Raw genomic sequence first — 26,824 nt, forward strand, 5'->3', positions numbered from 1 at the left:
TAAAGCCTTTTTAAAACACATGATAGGATTATGCTAAGGCTGATTAAAATATATGTAGGACTACACTCCTAAATGTTCCTTAGCATCATCCATAACTCTGTGTGTTCTCTTTTATTAATTTGTATTTCTACAGGAAGTATTGTTGCCATGGGCTATGTAAATACTGTTTCAATCTTAAACATGCTTGGACAGATAAGGATATTAGACAGCTACTCAGGTCTAAATGCTGAGGCACAACTCTCTTTCCCATAATAGGTTTCCTGCTCCATCAGACAGTGTGGTGGTAGAGGTAACTAATATTTGGAAGAAGTAGCCATAGAAAACACCAACTGTACGGAAACATTTCCCTTTTCTCTGGGGTCTCTTACAGCCTTCAACTAGAGTGATCATTTTTACACATGGAAACATATGTACTTATACTCAAATACACACATCATACTTGTACTTTTCAATCTTGTTCTGTTAAACTGTAAGTTCCATAACAGTTTTTGCTTCTTTGTTCCTGTGTGTACATTGCCTGGGTAAATGACTGCTACATAGTACATGTTGAATATTTTCTCTTTGCTAATTTTATTAGTTCATTGATATACCTTCATTCCTCGCACATAGCAGACACGTATGCAGACATACAAGCAAAGAAACAGCAAAGCATGTGATATGTGACTATTAACACCTGGTCGCCTATTATTATTGAAAAAGTATCTCACAAGTAAGAGGTCTTGCCTTATATGGAGCTCTTCTATTAATTACTTGTGTGCCCTAAGGAGCCTCTCTTCCCTCAGGTACAGAATCCATACTATTAAACAAGAAAGGTGATTTCTAGGAACTATTCCCACTGAAGTCTATAAATCCAGAATTTTTAATTTATATTGTAGATGCTAAATTTGCATTCTTTTCACTTAATAATGTTATATGGTAAAGACTACTACAATTATATCAAACAATGCCTGTAGTATTATGCATGTATGTATGCATTTGTATATATAAAGGTAGCTGGAAGGAATCTGGTCAGACTTACAGTGGTGATTTTGAGGGGGAGAGAGGAGGGGAATAAGGCTATGTGTGGATGTCAAAATAGACTTTGTTTTATTCTTCTTTCCCCTGCCTTTAAGATACACACACACACACACACACACGGCTTAAGTCATTTAAAAAATACAAGTATAGGAATAAAAAGGCTGAAACAGATGGTAATCTGATACAGTAAAAAGTAAGTATTTGCTATTTTCTCTTATAATTTTGAAAGACTGCTAATTAGATCATATGAATTGTGGCATTTTTATAATTAAGAAAATAGATATATGCTGGAGATAGGAGAGATATTTGCTTACTACTTAAATACTGCATTTTACTAGGCTGACAGAGTTAGTCTCAGTTAAATCTTATACAGAATTTGTATGATAGAGAATCTGGATGATATTCAAAACTCATTAATTGAAATTCTCATTTCAGGATGCCCTAATTTAGAGCTAGTCTCTCCAATTAAGTTTTTGTTGTTGTTTTAATCAAAGTACTCCTACTTGAGAAAAGTAAGGGAACAACAAAGCTGTAATATACTGTTACTTCCTTTCTTCCTTAAAACTTTGTTGTAGTAGTTAAATCCCTAGTTAGTGACTGCCCTTCCAATAGACTAAATTCTGCCCTCAAATACTCAGATAGAACTCCCATTGGGCCCAATTCTGCTGTCCTCCTTCAGGCAAGAACTCCCTTTGAATTTAAATAGTTTCACTCAGGTACTATATTAATAGGCACCATAGATGCACAATGAAAGTCAGTAAAGGGGGGTTTTCTTGTGTAAGCATGGCTGACTCAGCATCTTGAGGTATTCCAACAAATAATCTGTTAAGAATTGGGGCAATTATAAATTTTCCATCAGATATTCACCAACTCAGAGAATTTCTCATGAATTTTTTCTATTCAGCTGAATGTAACTTCTGTTAATCAAAGTAACTACCAAGTATCCAAAGATACTCTAGCTACCACATTTTAAGAATCCAGGAGTTTTCTACTTAGAAAGGTTACCATCTATTAGATTGCCTTATGTCTAACTCTAAAGTAATCACAAAAACAATCCACCTTTGAAGGTGGATTTCCAAGTTAGTCGATTCTTTAAAAAAAAAAAAAGCACAAGTTTTTCAAATTAATATTAGTGGAAAGCAATATTTCAAACCACCCTCATTTTATTTAAAGTATATGTTGAATTAGGGATGTCGGGGTGGCTCAGTTGACATCTGCCTTCTGCTCAGATCATGGTCCCAGTGTCCTGGGATAGAGCCCTGGGTTAGACTTCCTGCTCAGCGGAGAGTCTGCTTCTACCTCTCCCTCTATCCCTTCCCACCACTCATGCTCGCTTTCTCTCTCTCTCTCTCTCTCTCTCTCTCTCAAATTAATAAAATCTTTAAAAAGTTAAGTGATGAATTATATAGCAAGGGCAAAATTGGGGATTTGATAGTTTTTGTCTTCAGTTTCTTGCCTTTCCTTCACTATATTCTGCTCAGCTGTGCAGGAGGCTCCTTGGATTTCCCAAGGCTCTCAGCCTAGTGGCCCACTGAGGTCTCCAGCACTTTATCTTTCCTACCTTTCTATATAACATCTGCTTTTAGAAAAAAAAAAAATCCTTCCATCTGATAACCCAGTAGAATAAATGAAATACAGATTGTACATATCTTTACTAGGGCTCCTCAAATCAAGACCTAGAAGAATCTATAAAGAGTTATAGTTAGGGTGACAGCGATAATACTATTAAGTTCATAGTTACTCAAACACACAGACATCTCCCTTACCTCATACAGAACCTTTATGATATTTTCTCTGCTTGAAACACTGTCTATCCTCATTTTGCTCTACTCTTGTCTTCTGTACCTTTAAATTATAGTTCATTGGTTGTAGGTGATTGAAATCTAGTTTAAACTAACCCAAACAAAGGGATTTTGTTGAATTACGAAAATAGGAAGTTTTTGGTCTTCAAGCACACATTGTTTTGGTCTTCAAGCACACATTGATCCAGGAGTGAGACCATGTCACTAGGACACTGTCTCACTGTTTTAGTGTCTCAACTCTGGTTTTCTCTCTTTGTGTTTTATTCTTGGTCAGACATTTCCTAATTTGTGGTTTAAAAAAGGGCTTAAAGCAGTTCTGTTCTCATATTATCTTTGTAGTTGTATTCTTACTGCAAAAATCATGTCTCTTGCCAGATAGCCCCCATCACTGTGAATAGGGATATTAGGTCATATCATTGACTAAGGGTGAATCATATGGTTACTCATAGCATAGGTAGGCAGAGGGCTCAGTTTACAAGAATTCTTTAGAACAGATTCACTTTAAAAGCAAAATTTAAAAATCCATTAATAGGAAAAGGGTAAAAGGAAGAACATGTTGGAGAGGCAAAACTATGACCATTACTGTTCATGATAGAGCTTATCAAAAGTTGTAACTACGGCCAATTGAATTTAAATTTTAAAAAGTTGTAACTATATATGGGTTTTGGCTGTCTTCTTTACTGTAGTTCTATGGGAAATAGGGATTGTTCAGTACTATATATCCAGTGCCTATTACAATTTATTACTTGTATTAAGAGGTCAGTAAATACTTACTTCTGTAATAACTCATTTAATCTTAAATACTTTCTTCATTTTAAAAGAGGCAACTGGGGAACCCTGGGTGGCTCAGCGGTTTAGCACTTACCTTTAGCCCAGGGTGCGAGGCTGGAGTCTTGGGATCGAGTCCCACATCAGGCTCCCTGCATGGAGCCTGCTTCTCCCTCTGCCTGTGTCTCTGCCTCTCTCTCTGTGTCTCTCATGAATAAATAAATAAAATATTTAAAAAATAAAATAAATAAAAAAAATAAAAGAGGCAGCTGAGGCTCACACAGGTTATATAAGCCATCTATTGAGATTATATGTTCTGACTTGGTATAGCATACAGACTTTTTTTTATAGTGTTACTTTTATAAATGTTATAGGTAGTATAGAAATCTATGTGTATTTAGGAACTTTCATGTATTTAGTAACTTTCAATTGTCTTTAACATACTTATTATGAATCACTTATGTTTTTCCTCGGTCCACTTAAAATGTTTGCACAGCTTTAAAAACTAATTTCCTTTGAGTTAGTTACATTTTATAGTGATGATGTTAATATTTGAGAAAAGTTTTAGTAAACAACAAGAACCAAAGTAATACTAGTAGTTGCCTATTTGGAGAACAAGTAACACTAAACTAATATGTACCTTTCCCTTGGAAATTTTGGTCTCAATCCAATTTGAAATCATTATGAGGGAACAACAAAAAGGGCCAGCATGGAACTTAGGTTTGTTATTATGAATTATTTGAATATATCAAAGCTGAATAAAAATGTCCCTTAATACTATGAAATGGGTAGAAAGATAAGCAATCATGTCAAACTCATACACATAATATATGACAAAGCTATTGAACCAAATGGAAACATACATAGAAAGAATTAAGGAGCCTATCATCCAAGAAAATTGGTTTTACGTACACTCCTATGTTGTTTTGAGCCTGAATATTCAGGCCTTTGGATTTATGTCATTTCTACTTCAGAAGCTACATATTAGAAGTATGGGGTGGGTATTGATGCAAAGTCTTACATTGTAAATCCATTTCTGATGCTCAGTTGTTTTGTAATTTTTGTGCTATTAAAAAATAGCAAAACATTTAGTTTAAGTACTTAACTGAATTTTCTTTTGTACTTATTATAACAAGCTAAATGTCTGTTAATGATTATTCACTATACATTCCATATATTTGTCAAAATCATTTCCATGATTGTTTAGATTTTTAATCTAGGTTGACTCTATAACTAGTATTCAAGACCATACATATTTTGATGCCTACACAAATAGCTGTGGCTTAATGCCTAATCCATTACCTATTCAGTCTTCTCATGGATTTTTGTCATCTTGGTGAAAAAAAAAAAAAAAACACCATGTGAAGTTATTAACAATTTTGGCTATGGTCTCTTTTGGAATGTTTGTTGTCCTTAGAGACTCACAGCAGGCAAAAAATCACAGGCCCCTTCAACAACCTGTGCTTTCCTGAAATATTGGCTTTGACAAGACTGCAGGGGTGAGAAATAATTTTGTGCATGAGGGTTTGCACTTCATGGGTGTCTTTCTGAGTTTATTACCAGGAGGAAATGGAAAGAAAGCCATTCTCACCCTTACCTTAAACCAATAATTATGTGACCATGGTGCTGAATGATTGACTCAGCTTTAGAAAAAGTCTATACTGAGCCCTCTTAGATAGCAACCAGGACCTGGAACTGATCTGTGATTGAGTATATTGATGTAAATATCAGCAGCTCTGATAATTGGCTACCTTGTCTTTTTAGAACTTCTATCTCTTACATCTCATTTTTCTTGTTTTGGTCTATCAAGTTAGATCCATGTTGTGAGAGGAGCTGGACTGTCTCTGATGCTACTATCTAGTTGCTATTAAGTGTGCTACATCTCAGGATGCTATGTCTTACTCCTCTTCAGAACACTCATCAGGAGACACCAACGCTTGTTGAAATTCTGCACTGTTGTTTAATATTAAAAAAAGAGCTCTTTCCAGAAGGATCTGCAAGCTATCCTGATCTTTGTAAACACCTTCACGCAGTCTTTTGAAAATAATGTGGTCAGCTTATCAAGGGGAAAATAAACTAAAGGGAGAAAAATACATATTTAACATTTAGTTGTAAGTAACTTCTTTTTTTCCAAAGACAAGAAACAAGTAATGTTTATGTATGTTTTGCTGTGGAATACAGAGGTTGAAAGATACTCATATACTCTGTCAAATACTTTGAAAATGTGAGCTGCTACGCTTAAAGCAGACAGAATATTTGAAGTAGACCACAAATTGAAATGCCCCAGAAATCTTTTATCAATTGGGCCTTATGTTCACTCTTGTAATAAAGAGGCTTTTGGAGTTTATATGCCACAGTCTAATAGGTGACTGTTTAATGGGATTTACATTCACTCAAACAAAATTAGGCTGGTAAAAGACAATGCAACATGCTGTAATGTAAATGGACTGACGGCAGAATTAAATGTTTGTGGAAACAGGGCAGCAGATCTATCAAGAGCTAATTAGACAGAGAGTTCAGAGGCAGGCTTGGAAGTAAACAGTATCAACAAAGAAAGAAAGAGAGCAAGAATGGAGGGGAAAAAAAGACCTTTTGTGAAGGGAAGAAAAGGAACTATACAAAAGTTATTTAATTAGAAACTCAGATGGAGTCTCTCCCATGAGAAAAACTTACATTGTTATCTGAACCTGTTGATAATATTAAGTTGAATAATAGCTTTGATAAATTATCGGGTGTCCAAGTAGTTCTTTGTTGTAATTGGTGTTTGAATATTTGGCTTTAATAGTACCCTCTTCATATGGTAAGTTTCTTAGCTACGTTCGCTTCATCCAGGAAAAAAATAAAAGTTTTTTTGAAGTTTATCTTTTAAGTTCTTGTAACAGAAAGAATAACATTGAGACAAAGTTAGAAGTTTGGGCCTTTAGTAAGGAAGGATGAAGGGCAAAATTGCCAATAAACAAAAATAAAGAATAACAAGTTTGGATTTGAGTTTTAATTAGCATGTGAGCAAATAATATTAATTTTTAAAACTTCCATTTTTTTGGTAAACAAACTTTTTTCTGTAGTATTTAACTATAGTCTCTCAGCTGAGCCATTATATAGGGGAAGGAATCCAGTCTTTGGTATAGCAGAGAAATTGCTTTGATGAAATAAATCAGGATCTATATGCTTGATATTTAAAGTAATAGAGCTTGATTACTTGATTCACTTTCTAAATCTCAAATTCAGCATTTAAATTAGCATTGCATAAATCATTTTCCATTAAAAAAAGAATTTAATGAATATTTCAGGGTTTAAAATTGTTTTCATGAAGTATAAGGGTGGTGTATATCTTGTTTTGCATGAAACCAGAAGTAAATCAGATACACCTCAAGATATTTGCATTCTGCTAAGAATACATTTTAATTACAATCTTTCAATTTGTTGAGAATTTCTCTCTACTTCACACTCTATTGTAAGTATAAAATGTGCTAATATATGTGAAAGTGCTATGAAAATGGTAGAATACTGTTCACATTATGTGATATGATATCATTCACAGAAAATATTTAAGCATTTATGAAATACTGTTGTTATGCTGATGGGCATATGGATTTTCAAATGACAAATGTTATATTGAGTAATTAAACCCAGTAGTTCAAGTCAGTCTGATTGCCTTTTTGCCTCCTGTACTACACAAATAAGAATTGTTCTATGGACATGTTCTAGATTGTTTGTGGTTTGGTTAATCCGTGAAATCCATGATCTGTATTACTGTCAGTAGTTAATGCCCTGAGATTGCTTTATTCTTTAATGAAAAGATCAGTAAGATTAGGATTGTTTTGTCCTTGCCATGGAAATAGACCAAGTACGAATGCCCAGTTTCTCTTGGTGGAGTTCCAATCTGTCTCTGACCCAGAAATATAGGTGGTATTTGGCAGTTGGTCTACCCACTTGTGACAAAGACATCTATCTCGCCTGTTTATAAAAGAGAGAAACTGGATTGGGTCAATTTTAACAGTAGGTGCTTTTTTGCTTCTAAACATTCTAAACTTGTAAGGCAGCATCCTCTTAACTTTCAGGGGTACTGCCAGTGTTTCTGAATCTTGGCTAATTATCAGAATCACCTGGGGAGCCACTTAAAAATACAAATTCCCAGGCGCCTTCCCTGGAGATTCTGATTCAGTGGGTCTGGGGTGCAGCCAGAAAAATCTCAAGTGACTCTAATGATTGGAGAAGTTAGCCAAGTTGGGAAAACACTCACGGAATGGAATAAAATGTATTCCATTTACTTTGGTTCCTAATGAATAACAAATATATGCTTTACCCTTACTTGTCCTTCAAATGTTTCTTAAATAAATGTGATGGACAGACCCAAGGTATGTATGTGACTACATACTCGCTACAGCATCTCCCAGAGCCTGTATTCTCCCAGAATAATTTAGGGTGATAATACCACATCGACAGGACATTGTGATGTGAAAGAAAGAAAAAGAAAGTGCTTTCCAGAGTTCAAAGTGCTGCATTAACATTGATGGCTATTAACAGCTGTGAGTGATATTTGGGAGATAGTTTCCAGTCCCAGCTATGTCACTGAGTTGCTTTGTAACCAAGCTTACAGTCACTTTAGCTTTTGGAATTTCATTTCCCCTATCTGTAAAACGAAGGGATTGGAAAACAAAACAAAACAAAACAAAACAAAATGAAATGAAACAAAATAAGCCTGAAGTCATGCCAAATTAATCTTTTATAGGAACAGCATCAAGTTATATAACACAGTCCAAATGGTAGCATAGTCAACATCAGGGCTCTTTAGTGACCATCAGTGAACATTTTGATTACCTGAAAGTTTGGGCATTTTCTTAAATGGAAGTTCTAAATGATTCACTGTAAGTTTGGGTATGACATCAAATGATTCTTAAATATATTTTTACACCATGGTGCACAGTGCATGCATGTATAATATGATTTTTTAGACATGTAGTTCTATAAATTCATCATAAATTCATCATGTGCTCAGTGGGATACATTTTGTAGTCTGTGTTAGACAATTGATTTTATTATAGCTCTTTATACCACATTGAAGCAGAGCTGTATAAATTACTCTTGTTGCTGTTTACCAGGCCTAAATTCTGTGATTGCCACACATATAGGCACAGAATTTAAATGAACAGAAAGATACTATTTGAGCAATGATGGAAAAATGATATACTAATTTCAGCTCTGTGGTATTTAATGAACCACATAATGTGCCATAGAGACTTCAGAGCTTTAACTGCAGAAATTCTCTAGAAACAATGCACTGCCTTGTAAGGAGAGGACAAGATGGCACAGAGCTGAAAGAAACCAGAGTGATCCAGATGGCTGGAGCACAGGGAGCTTGAGCAAGTGATAGAAATGAAATGGGTAAGTCTGACTAATACAAACAAAAAATTTTTAAGAATGTATGATTACAGAGGAACCAATGGTGAGATGAGTAAATTCCATTTCCCAAATATCTATATTTGTCTGGGTCTTGCGTTCCTTTAGAAGGAAATCTTTAGTCTGATAAGATTTTACATCTTCAGAGAAAATTTTTCACCTTTTGTGTGCCTTTTAAACTATACACGAAATCCTATAACATCTCATAATTACATTTTCCAGATGTTGTAATTCACGTACAGCTTTAAATATTATGGGGAGAGGGAGGCAAGTTTGCCAGGATCTTTTAACAAAAATCAGTTAAATTATATTCAGAAAACTAGCAAACTAAGGAGAAAAGACGATTGAGATCTATGACTCTTTGCACTGATTTTCAAAATTACAACTATGTTTTTTTAGAACAAGAAAAATGAGGGGCAATGATACTACTTAAAGGGGAGAACAGTTTTAGTAAATTCCTAAAGGAACACAATTTTCCCCCTTTTTTATTCCCATTTTCACCCTCAATTTCATTGTTTGAGTGTCAAGCAAGTTTAGAGTACAGAACTGAGTATCAAGTTCAACAACCCATTCTGATTCTTTGAATAGTAAGACATGTACCTTCTCAGGCCCCGGTTTCTGATCCTGAAATGAAAGCTTTGAATGAGTAGATTTTCAAGACCCCTCCTCATTCTAATAATTTCCAAGTCTTTAGTCCATCTTTCAGTTTAATTCCATTCAGTATGCTTTCTGCATGTTTTTCCACTGTGCTTTGCTTCTTACTGCATCTAATTGCATTGTTCTGGAATCAACTCAGATGAATAAAGTTATCTGACGGCGACATTCCAGATGGAAAATGTTGCTCGCTTCAGAAAAAAAGAAAAAAAAATATATATATAAAGAAAATATTTAAGACATGTTTAGGAACAACTGCTTTTAAGTTTAAAAAGTAGTCAAACCTTGTCCTAATCTATTATTAAAAATTTCTGATATTGAATATTGACTTTCTCACACATGTCACTAAGGAAAACTATTTATGAATCATTCCATTCCTCATTAAACTTCCAGCATGTGTTAAACATTTTTGGTATCTTTTCCTTATACATTTATAGTAAATTAACTATTCCAGGGGGGACACCAGGTACCCTAATATAAGGGACCTCGTTTTTGACAGACTTATTTCCATGTCTTACCTTAGAATATGTTGGTTGCTATAAGAACAAATTAGTGAACATGTGCTCCTAGTAAAAATTGGCTGTATATCCAACAACTACTTTTGTGAAAGCAAACTAGAAGCCTAGTATTTAAACAGGTAACGAGGTACACCTTTCATTGTTTATTCAGTCTTGTGTTGGCATCACATGGTGATTTGACCTTATTTTTATTTTTATTTATTTTTTTAAAGATTTTATTTATTTATTCATGAGAGACACACACAGAGAGAGGCAGAGACACAGGCAGAGGGAGAAGCAGACTCTATGTAGGGAGCCCAATGTGGGACTTGATCCCAGGATCCCGGGATCATACCCTGAGCTGAAGGCAGATGCTCAACCAATGAGCCACCCAGGCGTCCCTATTTTTATCTTTTTTACTTGACCTTATTTTATTTTCCATCTTCTGAGGGAGATTTTCAAGTTCTCTTTTAAAAAAAATTCTTTCCATTGTAATTACAGAGACCAAAATTATTTAGATGTTGTTTGATCTTTGTTAAAAATGAATAAGTTCTGTTAGGAGAAACATTCTTTTCTAAAACTTTAGAATATAATCACATTTCTCTTTTGCAATTAAGCATTTTTAGCCTATTCATGTAAGGACTTTTTAAATCCTTTCTTAGATTAAAGTATTGTCCTTAATTTAAATACTCTCTCTAGAAACTAATGACCTGTACATTCATGAGATTACAATTTAATTTTAAAGGAAAAAGTTTGCATTTCAACACAAACAATAAAAATGATTAAGTTTCACCAACTTTTGAAAGTAAAGTAAGCCTCTTACATTGGCATATTTGTCGAGGGAGGATGATCTCATACATACTTTGATTAATTAGGAAAACAAAAGTTATCTCATAAAATTAATATGAAGACAGAGAGAGAAATTGATAGGATGAGGATGAACAGCAATAAGATATCATGGTCATAGAATTAGCCTTTTAATCATTATGAACACTTACTGCTTTGATGATAATTATGAGATAAATGTGCAGCTGATTTTCTTTAATAAAACAGGATGATTAAGTTACAGAATTATGAAATATGAGCTATATCTCTCCTTTCAGCCTCTCTCCACATTGCCATCACAAATAGAAACCAGCAATGGTCTGTTATTTGCATGAAGTTTTAATATTTTCTTTATGGAATTTTAATAATCCAAATATATAAATTTAAATGGAGAGTTGAAAGATTTAGGTAAGTTTGGCAGCAAATGTTAAATCTGATGTTTTATAGAACTTTAAGTTATTATCTGCAAAAGCTCTAGAAAGCAAAAGAAACTAAGTTTAAGTGGTGACATTGAGCGTAGAGAAAATCTTATTATCCCACTCTCTTCTACCCTTATTCTAACTTATTATTACTTTAAAAATATTGGTTTAATAATTCAAGTTATGTTGCATTAAAATGTACACAAATTCACATTAAATGAGCTATGTTTAATTGTTCTGATATCCTTAGTATGAAAATCCTTTCCTTGCAAAGGTGTGAATTTTTTTTTTTTTTTTGTAATGTTTTATTTATTTATTCATGAGAGACAGAGAGAGGCAGAGGAGAAACAGGCAGAGGGAGAAGCAGACTCCATGCAGGGAGCCCGACGTGGTCTCCAGGATCATGCCCTGGACTGAAGGCGGCGCTAAACCGCTGAACCACCTGGGCTGCCCAAAAGGTGTGAATTTTATAATCTGCAGGGTATATACAATGTATATGTAGAAGAAATTTTTATGATCCCCGAAGTATAGTTATATCCTTTATCTCTGACATAGATCCTATTGAATAGAGTTCTGGAATCTAAATTTTCTGAATGGGTATGAATGTCAATTGTTTTTTAAAAGTGAACAATTATGGGAGGAAGTGATGCAACTCAACACCTTTTTTTTCCCCAAATATCGAAATATTAATTTTATTAATTTCGACTTTTTTTAAAGTAAAGGTTGTTTTTTTACTTCCGTTGTAAAAGAACAGCTGCCAAATATGCCTAACTTTTAATTCTTTTGTTTTAAGGCATAGTAAAAAAATATAAAACTTGTTCTGTATGATTTGCTGATTTCAGCTAGGCTGTGCTTTTGCGTAGATGAAATATGAAATGATAAAGAAGCAGAATTTAGATGTACAAAGCCATTTTGTTACTGATGTGGCCTAAATCAGTCAGGTCTATTTGACCCAATATGGTTTTTCTTTGTACAACTGTGCTGCTTTTACCCCTCACTGAAAAGTCCATAAGGCTTTCATTGTATAAAAATAGAATTGTATCCATCCATCTCCATTTTAGTAGAAGTATAAATTCAATTATATTTGATAAAGTTAAAAGGAAATCTTCAAATTGTCCATTACACAAAAATAAAATAAAAGGCCCTTGTGCTGACTAGTTGGCCCATGAACAGAAATAAAATGTTACTTATATTTTGGCAATATCTATAGATTGTAGTACTACTATTTTTTACAGGTTGGATTTTATATAGTAGAATAGACAAAATTCCAACAGAAACAAACCATTTTGTTCCCCTCTGTATTTCTTGTTGCAATGTTTGAAATAAAAAATGGTAATGGCCTAAGAAGGTATGTCATATTAACAACATTAATGGCAACTGCCTAAAAAGTCTGAGATTTAAAAAAAAAAAAAAAGGAATGATCAATAATGGATTATTGTGTTGCTAATTTTATCATAATGAAGTCCTTAGTGAAGAATAGTCATCAGATTTTTCAATTTGTCACTATTAATAGCACAATGATATAAAAGTGTATATTTTCCAAAATATATTTTGAAGCAGAACAGCCATTACTCCTCTGTTTATTAATTAGTACAGTTCATTCAATAAGCTACTCTTCTTTCATCCATTGGTATATATTTATTAAGCCCCTACAATGTTTTGTTCTAGATATTGGGTCTATATTGGCATGTGAAGGTGAGCAGGAAAGACAAGGGACCTTGAGACTAGGGAGGAAAAGCAAGTAATAAACACATAGGCAATACACAAGAAACCTCCATATAGTGGTAAGTCTTTTTGATGGGGAGACCAGAGAAGACCTTTCTGTGGAGGTGATGGATGAACTGAGACCTCAAGAACAGGAAGCAGCCAACCATAAAAAGATCTGGTGATTTATTGGGACCAAAATATTTCAGATTTTGCATTAGGCCCTGGAAACGCAATGAGGAATAAAATGAGACAATGCCCTCAAGGAGCTCACAATGAATAATTTCTGCTTACTTTTTTTGGGTTGGGATCATTTAGGATCCATCGTATTCACAAAGTCTCATTAGTTCAATAAACATGCATTAAAAATATTAAATGCATAAACTGGCATCAGTTTAAAACTTGGCATTTACTATTACCCTTCTCACATATATGACTTATTAACATGATGTATGATTTTATGTCTTACTTATCAAGGATGCTTTAGGTTCATAGTACTGGAAATACTTCTCTTGGTCTTTTTAGTTAGAGTGGTATTGCAGTCCACTGCCCTTAAATCTGTCTGCTAACTTACTTCTAATATACCTCATTCCCTCTTGCTTGCTGACTATTCTCTCACGTGATAAATAACTCTGCCTTATCAAGGTCAGTTGGAAAGGCCCCTTTTACATATCTCATAAATTTTAGCCAGGTGCCACTGATGTGAGATTAATGTAATGGCACCATGGCAAGCACTCAAGCTTGTCTTAATTATGCTAAGGTTGCTGGTTCACCGTTTCTCTTCATCTGTCTCCTGCTTTAGGGAACACTAAACACTATGTCATTAGATTGTCTGTTCCACAACATTGGCTCTTTGCATTTACAAAGTCATCAGATGGCTTATGACATAGCTTTTCTAAGAAATTAAATTAAACAAATAGTGAAAACAAAAATTAGGGGTAAAGTGCCTGAAAAAGAGAAGGTTTTGAATTGTAATCAGAAGAGGGGAAAAAAAAATCCTCTGTGTTCCATAGTGATTGTCCACTGAGCAATGAGTTATTCACCTGATCACAAAGAACATTTTGGCTCTGGGTGATCTCAGGTATGAATAATTATGAGGTTCCTTTACTTTTAAGAATGAAGACTCCTCGTGTGTGCTATTGGCCATGATCCATGTGCACATTCTCAGAAACCTTTCTCCCTAACCTCCCTTCCCTTTGTGAATGACTAGTTTCCAGGGGGAAGCTATCTCCAAGCCATATGTCCTACATGGGTGTTTAATTACCTCATCTATTTTTGCTTAAAATCCCCATCTACATTCCAGAAGGCATTCTAGCTTAGTCTCTTGTTGAATTGGGAATAAACACAGTTCACTGCCCTGGTTTTTCAAATTTGTGATGATTTGTTTTGATTCTGCTCTCCAGATATTAATATGCTTTTTATGAGGGAACATATAGCTAAATTGTCATCTTCCCTTAATTTCTTATTTTGAGTAAAAATCCTTTTTTAAATGGCTACTATGTTCCAAGGGCTCTGCTCAATCATGGTTAGACAAATGAATATAAAATAGTGGAACTCAAGATACCTGAGATAATGATAATTGTTTGTAAGTGATGAAATAACTTGAGAATAATGCTTTGATTAATTATATGGACCCTGGAACCACATTTCTTAGGTTTAAATCCTGCCCCCACCATTTTCCTAGTTATATGACCTCTGACAAGTTAGTTCACTTTTTCATGCTTCATTTCCTCATCTTTAAAATATGAATAATAATACTACTGACCTCCTGACATTATTTTAAGGACACTAGAAGAACGTAAAAGCATATGGGTCAATGGTTGATTCATATTGAATGCTATTGCAGGGTGTTTCCTATTACTATCTGGACTCTTCTTAGGCCACTAGTTCACAATGTACTTCTTGTGTTTGCTTTTGCAAACATTTTATTTTTTTATTTTATTTTATTTTTTAAGTTTTTATTTATTTATGATAGAGAGAGAGAGAGAGGCAGAGACACAGGCAGAGGGAGAAGCAGGCTCCATGCACCGGAAGCCCGATGTGGGATTCGATCCCCGGTCTCCAGGATCGCGCCCTGGGCCAAAGGCAGGCGCCAAACCGCTGCACCACCCAGGGTTCCCTTTTGCAAACATTTTAAACCTTAGAATTCAAAAACTCTGCGTGTCAAATATGTAGCATTACATATTTGCTATTTATTTTACAAAAGAATGAGAGATAACTATAAGAATAGGTAAAATAAGAACACCAACTGGTTAATAAAAACAGTTTAATATGTCATATGATAGTCTTACAACTAGGTAAAAAACTAATACTAAGAAATAAAACTTTCTCACATTTCTGTAATATCAGCCCCTGAGCAATGAATCTCGAGTGGAGAGTTCTGTATTTTCTTTTTCTTTCCAGAAAAGGTAAAGGAATCCCATGAAGGAATACTGTGTTGGTTAGGAAATCCACATATGTAAAGTTGTAATGATCCTCACTGTTTTTTATTTTATTTTATTTTATTTTATTTTTAATTTTTTATTTATTTATGATACTCAACACAGAGAGAGAGAGAGAGAGAGAGAGAGAGAGGCAGAGACATAGGCAGAGGGAGAAGCAGGCTCCATGCACTGGGAGCCCGATGTGGGATTCGATCCCGGGTCTCCAGGATCGCGCCCTGGGCCAAAGGCAGGCGCCAAACTGCTGCGCCACCCAGGGATCCCCGATCCTCACTGTTTAGTGAATATATGTAAATATTTCAATGAGCAGTGTGTACATATTTGTATAATATATGTAGACTGGCTTAGCTTGCCAAGTAAGTCAAATGTATAGCTTTTATGTTTGAGGCCTTTATTTAATAATTTAGAAAGCATATATATTTGATAGCAGAGTTATAAATAATAATGTTATTTTCAAATCTCATATTTTTGAAAGATATCTTGAATTCTAAGTTCAATGGACTTTTAGCTTAGCTTCATATAGAGAAGTGGAAAATATTAATCTATAATTCTAAAAATTTGGAATTCTTTCTACCCAACCAAAAAAAGTTGATCTCATATTAAAGGGTAGTGAATCAAATTTTAAAACTTTAATTACCAATGTCATTTGTGGTGATGACTGCAAGCTGGCCCATCTGTCAACCCATGTATTCCTGGTACTTTAACCCAGCAAACGTTTTTTCTTACCTTGAAGAAAGTCTGGTGCTGGCCAGGTGACTCTCCTCCAACCTGAGACTACAGATGGAAGAGATGACCCTAAGATTCTATAAGAGAGATAGCATAGGATTTGGGGGTTCCACTTCTCTGGGCATGGAAGTGACCCTGTCACATCCACTGACAATTCATTGACCACAACTTAATCATATCCCACCTCTAACTTTATGGAATAGTGAAAAACAAAGTCTTCTTGTGTGCCTAGAAGAGGAAAAAGGTGTAGGATTTGCTGAACACTTGGGATCGATTCATGATCCGTTACTGTTTTTTCCTTTTATTAAAATTTTATATTAATTCCAGAATAGTTAGCATACAGTGTTATATTAGTTTCAAGTGTATAATACAGTGATTCAACAATTCCATATATACACCACTCAGTGCTTCCTATTTTTTAATTTTAAAATGATACGGATACTGTATCTGTATGTCATAATCAAATTCAGTACTTTTTTGGCAAAGTGTATGTGTGTGTGTGTGTGTGTGTACAAATATTTATGTGTATTAGTATTTATGATTAAACATTGCAAAAAAGGTAAAATCCTTTAATTTATGTTACCAATTGATATTTTTCATATGTTATTCAGTTGTGTTTAATTGACAAATATAATTATACATTCAGAAAATTTAACTCTGGTGATCTACACAATGTTCTCATCAGTTTTCTCAAATGTATTCTTGCTTTAAGAATTCTTTTCTTGAGGGATGCCTGGGTGGCTCAGCGGTTGAGCGCTCCTGCCTTTGGCTCAGGGTGTGATCCCAGTTCGGGGATCCAGTCCCACCCACATCAGGCTCCCTGTGATGAGCCTACTTCTCCCTCTGCCTTGTCTCTGCCTCTCCCTCTCTCTGTGTATCTCATGAATAAATAAATTAAATCTTTAAATTTTTTTTTTCTTGGAAGCTTCTTCTTGCCTTTAAAATTTTTTTTCCCAGGAAAAGTAGAGATGTTATTATATTACTTAAAACAAATATTTCAGTGTCTTCTATTGTATACCTCATTAATGCATACCACCTTGATTGAGGTCTATTTCCTACTCTTCTGGCCATGCTTGATTCCTTCTCATTCCCATAAGAATATATCTGACCTCTCATTATTTTAGCTCCTTGTTGGGTCATTTAAACAAACCTGGTAATCTGATTTATTTTAAACACTGTAATAATAAATTCATTCACTGACAAAATATTTGTAGTCTAGTCCCTTGTACAGTATGAGAAATCTTACCAAATCCATCTACTTACACACCAAGTTTTTATTGGGTGTCTCTTATTACATATCATGTGTCGTATATTGTGTGGAACATAAATGTGAAAGGAAAAAAAGAGCCTTTGCTCAAGAAGTTTATAATTTACTTGCAAAATAAGGAAATGAAGTAATTTCAATTAATTATAATAAAAGCAGTGTCTTGATAAGAATAACAATAGAATAGAAAAAAATGAAGCCAGAGTTCTGAGAAAGGACAAAATACTTCTTTTTTTTTTTTTTCCAGAGATTTTATTTATTTGAGAGAGGGAGAGAGAGCAAGAGAGAGCAAGAGCAGGGAGGAAAGGGAGAAGCAGATTCCTTGTGAGCAGGGAGCCCAATGTAGGGCTCAATCCCAGTACCATGACCTGAGCAGAAGACAGACACTTAACTGACTGAACCACCCAGGCCCCCCACAAAACACTTCTCATTAGGTAATGAGGTAAGGCTTCATGGAGAAGGAAGCATAATGATAGATGTCAAATGATAAATTTTTATCATTTATTTATATATTACACTTAAATATTTATCATTCGACATATAGAGCATTTCTAAATAAAGGAGTACTAGGGTCAAAGGCATACAAATATTTCCCATATTGCAAGAACAGTTGGATATATTCAACCTAATGAATAATGGGACGTAGGAATATGGTGTAAAAAATGTAGGTCACAACATTTGGCTATGACAAGTTATGGAAATATTTCTTGAATGTTGACCCAAATCTAATAAATGGTTAGGCATTAGGCCACTAATACTTTTTTTGACATTATTGATTGCCATCATTTTATATTTGCCATATGAACAGGTGAATAAATCAAGGTGAAGAATATTGAGGCTGAATGGGATAAAATCTGGGTGAAGCTCTGCTTTCATTCTAAGGTTTCTGGCCTCTGAGGCACCTGGGTGACTCAGTGATTGAGCGTCTGCCTTCGGCTCAGGTCATGATTCCGAGGTTCTGGGATTGAGTCCCACATCAGGCTCCCTGCATGGAGCCTGCTTCTCCCTCTGCCTGTGTCTCTGCCTCTTTCTCTCTGTGTCTCCTGTGAATAAATAAAATCTTAAAAAAAAGGGTCTTCCTCAAGCATAGGTCTTTAACAAAATGGCAATAGGAAATTAGTTAATTCTTATAAAAGAACAGGACGCAAGTTGCCGTGTAACCTCAGGAGAGTTATCTGAGCAAAACTTTTAGAGCATCTGGCCTTTGCTTCTCTTGACTTGGCTTCTGCTCCTTCTAAAGCAGAATGTAGATATGTGTCAACCTGGCAGCACTCTGCTTAAACACTTGATACTATTATTACTAAGTATATCTGGAGGAATTCCAAATCTAAATGTGGAGTTCATATTTGTGAGATAAAAGGAATAGGCTTTTATCAGGAAAAAAAATCTATTGGGAAGTGACTCTGATTCCCACTTATTAAACAAGAGAGCACTAAAGTAAAGTGCATTGACAATTGCAAAAATATAATTTTAGAAGAAATGCATAGCTCATAAAGATGATTTTTAATCACTGAAACAATGATTTTCCTTGTGATTTTGGAAAATTAATTGTAAGAAGGAAGAGCGTATTGCAGAAATTGTAAGAAACATTATAATTTGTAACCATGAAATAAAAAGAGATGGAAATGCTATCTACATAATTTAGAAAAAATCAAATATGAAAAAAAATATATTTTCTAACCTATTTTCTACCAACCTAGCATTACTTGTGTAACAAGCATGGCAAAATGGCAGATTAATGAAAAAGAGCTGGTATTACTAATGACCAAACCACCTCCTTTTCTTGCTTCCTTTAACAGGTGCTAACTTGTTGTCAGCTATTGTAACAGTGCTGAGGGTCAGAATCAGGTGGTGCTTCAGCCTTTATAGCTTTTCCATTCTATAAACAAATAGGCTCTCAATAAATAAATGAACAGATTTTAAAATATTAATCACATATTATAATAACTGCTCACAGAAATAAATAGAATACTGGAATATAGATAGAATTCTGGTTATCAGTTGCTGCATAGCAAACTACTGCAAAACTCATTGGTTTAAAATGGTTTATAATAATAGAAGATTTTTATTAATTATCTGGGATAAGATATTGAAGAAGCACAATGAGGATGGCTTGTCTGTGCTCTACAATGCCTAAGGCCTCAGCGAGAATGACTCTCCACACTCTCTCTTGCCCTTTTCTCCCTCCTTTCTTCTTGCTTTTCTTCTTTCCTTCCTTCCCAAAGTCTTTCCAAATGGTTAACTTGAGCTTCCCCAAAACATGACAGCCTCAGGGATATCAGACTTCTTACCTGTTAATTTAGGGCTTCAAGAGCAAATATTTCAAGAGAAAGAAAAGTGGACAGCTCCAGTCCTCTTAAAAGTTAGGCCAGAACTGACACAGTGTCATTTCTTGCTATTCACTATTAGTAAAAGTGGTCATAGTAAAGCCCTTTCAAAGGGAAAACTCCTTCCATACTTCACAATGGGAGGAACAAATGACTCAACTTCTCAGTCAACTTCGGGAATTTCTGATAAAAAAAGATATGCCTTAATCTCTATACTATAGTCACTAAAAACAAACAAAATGACAACAACAAACAATCTGAAGAGGAAACAGAAAAAAAAATATTGCATTTTTTGATGTGCTCCTTATGAGGTATTTGGTGTTATGGTACCCAGTTATGATTAAAGAAATCCGTGCTCGTGCCACAGAAGTAGAAAACAAAGCAAGGAGTACGTTATGAATTAGTGAACCATTAGAATTTGGTTGAGTATGTATAAAAATGTCATATTATTTCCATAAAACTTCCATGAGTCAGAGAAAAACTGGTCTTGGATATTAGAATTTTTAACTCTGGTTCCTGAATCTCATTGTAATAACACAGACCAAAACTTGAAATTTCTGGGCCCATGTTTATTTGTATTGCCATAGCTATCAAGTGCTATCAATATCAATATTAAGTGCTTAATCTCATCATCATATTGAATTAACTTGAGTACCTATAATTAAATGCACAAATAATTTCTAATGGCAAAAAAATTTAAACTATATGTGTTACAACACTCAAGTATCAGTTGATAGCATATAACATGCACTTAATGAATGTGGATCATGCAAATCAGCTGGCTTGCCTCACACATGGATATGTGTGCACACATGACTACAGCTACATCCCACTCTTATGCATTCTAAAGGTGTGAAATTGAGTGTACCTGTCCTAAAGCATATTCATTGTTCTACTGTCTTACTTCTGCCTCTGATTTCTCCCTGGCATCCTGTTTTCTGGGGATGTGGGGAATGCCATTTAGGTGGATAAGTAGTCAGTGTAATTTCCAACTGCACTGCTAAATTGCAGTAACATTAAAAAAAGCAAATGACTTTTATGAACTATAGAAATTCCTGCAGTGATATGGTGACAGATCCCCATAGTTTTCTGGGCATTTTTGCTCTCTTTTGAATGCCTGTTGATGTTGGTTTCCCAATGTTAATCATGTACATTGTGTAACAGGAAGAATTTTAAAACCACATAATTTTTTTTTTTTGCCCACATTTAAATACTTTTATTGCAAAAACAAGTGCTAATGGCTTGTTGAATGGGTGTTTAAATCTTTGTATAAGGCCATCAAAAGTGAAAAGGTCAATACAAATTGGATAATTTGAACTAATTTCTTCTCTGAATGAAAGATTTAAGATAAGAAGTTAGATTCTCTAAGATTCTTTTATTTTCTTCCATTTTTAGTTTAAATTCTAGTTAGTTAAAGATAGTAAATATTAGCTCCAGGAGTAGAATTTAATGATTCATCACTTGCATATAACACCTGGTACTCATCCCAAGTGCCTTCCGTAAGAGCCATCACCTATTTAGCCCATCTCTCTCCCACTTCCTGTGCAGCACCTTTCTAGGATTCTTTTAATTGACCTCTAATGTTTCTTTCAGAATTGCTAGCTCAATAAAAAAGGGGGTCAAAATATGATGTGAATACTATATAGTTCTTTATAGAACATTTTTTCAACTCACTTTTAGTTATGGAAACAGAATAGATAGGGCTTGGTAAGCTATGGTCCTGGGATCAAATCTGGCCTGCCACCTGCTTTGTAAATAAAAGATTTATTTTTAAAATTGCAGTTACTTTTTAAAAAAATATTTTTTTAAATTAAGGTGTAACTGACACTGTATTAGTTTCAAGTGTACACCATAATGATGTGGCATGTTACAAAATGATCACCATGATAAGTCTAGTTAACATCTGCCACCACACACAGTTACAGAGTTTATTTTACACATATAGTATCATGTCATCTCCAAATAGTAACAGTTTTACTTCTTCCTTTCCAATTTGGATAATTTTTTGTTTTTCTTGCCTAATTATTCTGGCTGGAACTTCCAATACCATGCCATATGTAAGGGGTAAAAATTGGCATCCTTGTCTTGTTCATGATTATAGAGGAAAAGCTCTCAGCTTATTACCATTGAGTGTGATGTTAGCTGGAGATTTGTCATATATGGCTTTTATTATGTTGAGGTACATTCCCTCTATACACACTTTGTTGGAAGTTCTTATCATGAACGGATGTTGAATATTGTCAAATGTGTTTTTTTTCATTTATTGAGATGATTGTAAGTTTTTTATTTATTTTGTTAATATGGCGTATCAGATTGACTAATTTGTGAATGCTGAACCATTCTTGCATCCCTGGAATAAATCCCACGAGCATATTGTGCTCAATCCTTATAATTATTATTCCTTATAATGTATTATTGCATTCAGTTTGCTAATATATTGTTAAGGATTTTGCATCTATGTTCATCAAAGATGTTGTCCTATAATCTTGTGTGTGTGTGTGTGTGTGTGTGTGTGTGTGTGTGTGTTATCCTTAATTTGTTTTGGTACCAGGGTAACAGTGACCTTATGAGATAAGTTTAAAAGTGTTCTCACTTCTATTTTTTGGGAGAGTTTAGGAAGGATTGGTATTAATCTTTGAACATTTGGTGGCATTTACCAGTGAAGTCATCAGCCCTAGACTTTGGTTTGTAAGGTGTTTTTGAATTCCTGATTTAAGCTTTTTTTTTTCTTCTCCCTAATAATTGGTCTGTGCAGATTTTCTGGTTATTCATTATTTAGTCTGGGATGGTTGCATGTGTCTCAGAATTTACCCACTCCTTCTAGGTTGTTTAAGGTATTAGTAGATAATTTTTAATACTAGTCTCATATAATCCTTTCTGTGTCTATGTTATCATTGTAAAGTCCTTTTCATTTCTTATTTTATTTACTTGTACCTACTTAAAAGTCTTCTTCCTTTTTTTTTTCTTGGTGACTCTAGCTAAAGACTTCCCGATTTAGTTTATATTTTCAAAGAACCAGCTCTTGATTTCATTGATCTTTTCTGTTGTCTTTTTAGCCTCTATTCTATTTATTTCTGCTCTGATCTTTGTTATTTTCTTCCTTCCACTAACCATGGGCTTAATTTTTTTTCATCACTCTTGAGGAGTAAGTAAATGTAGGTTGTTTATTGAGATTTTTCTTGTTTCTTGAGTTAGGCATTTATTGCTATTAATATCCTTGTTAGAACTGCTTTTGCTGCATCCCATGAGTTTTGTTATGTTTTACTTCCATTTTCATTTGTCTCAATGGTTTTGTTGTTGTTGTTTTGTTTTTGATTTCTTCATTGACTCATTGGTTGTTTAGTTTTTGTAAATGAAAGTTTTAATGGAACATGGTCACACTCATTTGATTATGAATTTTCAGTAACTGCTTTCATGCTACAATACAGGATTGTGTAGGTATGTCAGAGACACATGGCCTGAAAATATTTGATTTACTATATGACCTTTTGCAGAAAAGTTCATTGACCCTGAAATTGGAGACTTAAATGCATATGTGAATTAATTCAAATAATAGTAGTACCTGTTTCAAAAATATAAGTCTGTATTTAGATATGTTCCTGCATATTTTGGTAGATATGCCAAAATGCATAGATATTTACATATTTGTATTAAACTGTACTAAGGTGGGTATGTCACATAATAATGTTTCAAAGAGCTACAAAGAGTTTTACATGACTTTGTTTTCTATGATATCTTGATTTTTGTTACATTAAATTTTATACCATTTTTCTGAAAGTCTTCTTGATCTTATTAGAGGATCAAAGTTGGTAGTGTAATCAAAACAATTTCCTTCCTCACCAATTTCATATCATTGTACTGAGAATTATGGTGAAATTTCTTGGCTATTTGATAATTTTAGACACACTTTTCTGCTCACTCCCTAAGCCAGCTTCTGTGAGATAACCTTTATGGTTCCCACCTCTCCTAGAGCATGCTAACTAGAAATTGTATTTGAGCGTTGATATTGTGGTGATGTTTAAGCCCTTTCTGTTGGAAAGGCTAATTTTACATTGGGCACAGCACACTGTTGAGATTCAGATAATTGTAAATAATAATTACTCTATATTTTGACATGGCTATCACAGAATATATCCCTGACCTACTAACAATTCTCTAAGATGAGAATTAAATTGCTATTGAGCTATATAATTATTTTCCTGTGCCAGATTTAATGATGCCAGGTATAGAAATGAGAATGGATGAGAATGTTGTGCTTTGGGCTTTTTTGTTAGGGGAGCAGGCATGTTACCGAATTGTATCAACGAAAACATGTTATTCAAATTCTGAGTTTTTCTACTAAAACAATCACCTGAAATTTATACATTGAAATAAGCTAAGGTAAACTTGCCAGTTTACGTAGACCTATTCAAATGTGGCTTACTAAAGTTTTATTTTTTTTTAACTTCTGTATACAATCTGGGATCTTGCTTTTATTATTACACATCAGTATGCAGTAATATTTACTAAATTTGTATTTGAAATAGGATAAATGGGTAATTTTCATGGGGGAATTATTTTCTTTTTATTGATATCTTCTTTTTTCATATTCTGATTTCACAAACATTATGGTTTATTGAAATGCATGTTCACAAAGCAGCTCTTCAATTTAGCTTTTCCCATTTGATTAAGGCTTGTTGAGCAAGAGGCAACCAAATTTGGTGGTGTGCAATATTTTGGCATTTTTATACTCAGTATGTACACAGCTGTAATTTAGACCAGCTCTGACTAGCATCTAATCAACCACCACACTGAATATTTAGGCATTTGTTTATCTGCTAAATCTAGATTTCAAAGTCTCCAAACTTCAGGTATATACTAGGTATAAAATTATGTATTAGTATAGGTTTTGTTCATCAATTTTGACAGAAATAACCAAAGTTAAAAACCTTATGGGGATAATATCTGATTTTGTGAACAAAATCGAATATGAATCTCTCATTAACTTTTATCTTTTTTTTTTTACCTTTTTCAATTTAAAAGCCTGATTTTTATTTATTTATTTATTTATTTTTTTTTTTTAAAGATTTTATTTATTTATTCATGATAGACACAGAGAGAGAGAGGCAGAGACACAGGCAGAGGGAGAAGCAGGCTCCATGCACCGGGAGCCCGACGTGGGATTCGATCCCGGGTCTCCAGGATCGCGCCCTGGGTCAAAGGCAGGCGCTAAACCGCTGCGCCACCCAGGGATCCCTAAAAGCCTGATTTTTAATTGTAGCTCCTGTAGCTGTGCTTTTTTTTAATATTTTATTTATTTATTCATGAGAGACACACAGAGAGAGAGGTAGAGACACAGGCAGAGGGAGAAGCAGGCTCCATGCAGGGAACCTGACGTGGGACTCGATCCTGAGTCTCCAGGATCATGCTCTGGACTAAAGGTGACGCTAAACTGCTGAGCCACTGGGGCTGCCCAGTAGCTGTGGTTTAAATTTCAAACTTAGTTGGCAGGTATTCTCTTTATTTTAAAATCTTTTTTGTTAGCCTGAAGAAATATTCTGAAAGTATTCCACTAATAATAATAATCCTGTCACCAATATTACTCTTCAGTTAGAGAATGAGGCTTTTTCTTTTCAGCACTTCATTCATCTGTAGGATGATCTCCTCGTGTGTGAGCCATGCAGTTCCATTTGGAAGTATTCTCAGCAGCAGTAGTGAAAGATTAGTAGTTTCAATAGGTAACTGCTTTGAGATCTCACTTTAAAAAATTGGAAGTCTCTCTAGAACCCACTGAGCAAGGGCCAGGAGAGAACCAGCAAATTAGACTGAAACAACTTCTAGTGTTCTCTTTTGCAACAACAGTTCTTACTTGATTTTTGGTGGAGACTCCTCCATAAAACTGGGGGGAAACTCTTCTGGCTTGAGGCAGAAATATCTGATTAAAAGTCATTCCCTTTGGATGGTTATATCTTAATCTCAAAGAAAAGGTAATTGAGAAAAGAAATATTCCTTCATGTCTCCAATAACAATATCCCTTCTCCCAGTATTAGTTTTTAGGGGGGAAAAGGTAAAAGGAATTTCATCTCTGGGCATAAAGTTAAGGGCATCAGAAGGAGGAAGGAGAGAAACAGAGGAGGAGGGGGGTGCATGCAATTGAAACGGAGCCTCTAAGTCACTCAAACCATGATATGATTATTTTTAAAGCACTGGTGTTCTCTTAAAGGGTATTGGAGTTCGAAATGAAAATTGCTTTTGCAGCAAAGTGCAGCATCAGGTCTGTGGGGACCGATTAGCAGAGTGGCTCTCTGTGTCCTATATGCTATATGCCGCTTCAGTGGTTACAGTAACATATGGGACAATGGAGAAGTAAAAACTTTGATTCATAAAAGAACCCCATGGACTCTCTGCTAGCTTTGTATTTAAAATGTGTTTGATCACTTACCACCTACTTTTAAACTAATTCACAAAGACAAAGTAATTGATGAATTAGATACAGTCTGTTGGCTTGCAGTTTAGGCAAAGAATTTTCTTGCATCATGGAGTATATTTTGCAAATTCAGTTTTCAATCTATTTTTCCTGTCTTTTATTTTTTTTTCCTCTCTTTTAAATTATATTACTAAGTTTTGGAATCTACTCATTATAATTTTTTAATGCTGAGTGAGACTCAGGATAGTGTCATCTTCGAACAGTGAAGAGAGGAACAGATACATGTATTTTAAGGAAACATCAGAAACCCTACAGCAAATGGGACAGACTCTACTTTTTTCTTACTCTTTGTGGCAAGTAAGCTACTTAGGACAGGATACATAAATATATTTCTTAGGACATACATTCTGTTTTACTGTTATTAAGTTATATCTAGAAAGAAATGACATTTGATATTCTGATATCTACTCAGATTACTTTCTCTAGGATCCCAGCCTAAAACCTTTTATTGGTTAATTTATTTATATATCACCTGGTACCAATCTTCTACTAGAAAGTGACTATAATTATAGAT

The 26,824-nt window shown here is 34.5% G+C and overlaps 1 protein-coding gene and 1 long non-coding RNA gene across 8 annotated transcripts in view; one reads left to right on the plus strand and one right to left on the minus strand.

Annotated features, from left to right (window-relative positions):
- Window positions 1–26,824, plus strand: part of ERBB4 (erb-b2 receptor tyrosine kinase 4) — a 1,106,221-nt gene that overhangs the window by 255,483 nt on the left and 823,914 nt on the right. The gene's annotated exons all lie outside the window — the stretch shown is intronic.
- Window positions 1–26,824, minus strand: part of LOC140625876 (uncharacterized) — a 54,796-nt gene that overhangs the window by 26,953 nt on the left and 1,019 nt on the right. The window contains exon 2 of the long non-coding RNA XR_012025151.1: window positions 9,588–9,832. This is a non-coding gene — a long non-coding RNA (uncharacterized lncRNA). The remainder of the gene's footprint in view (window positions 1–9,587; window positions 9,833–26,824) is intronic.

The sequence above is a fragment of the Canis lupus genome, chromosome 36, assembly GCF_048164855.1.
Source record: "Canis lupus baileyi chromosome 36, mCanLup2.hap1, whole genome shotgun sequence".
Classification (NCBI taxonomy): Eukaryota; Metazoa; Chordata; class Mammalia; order Carnivora; family Canidae; genus Canis; species Canis lupus.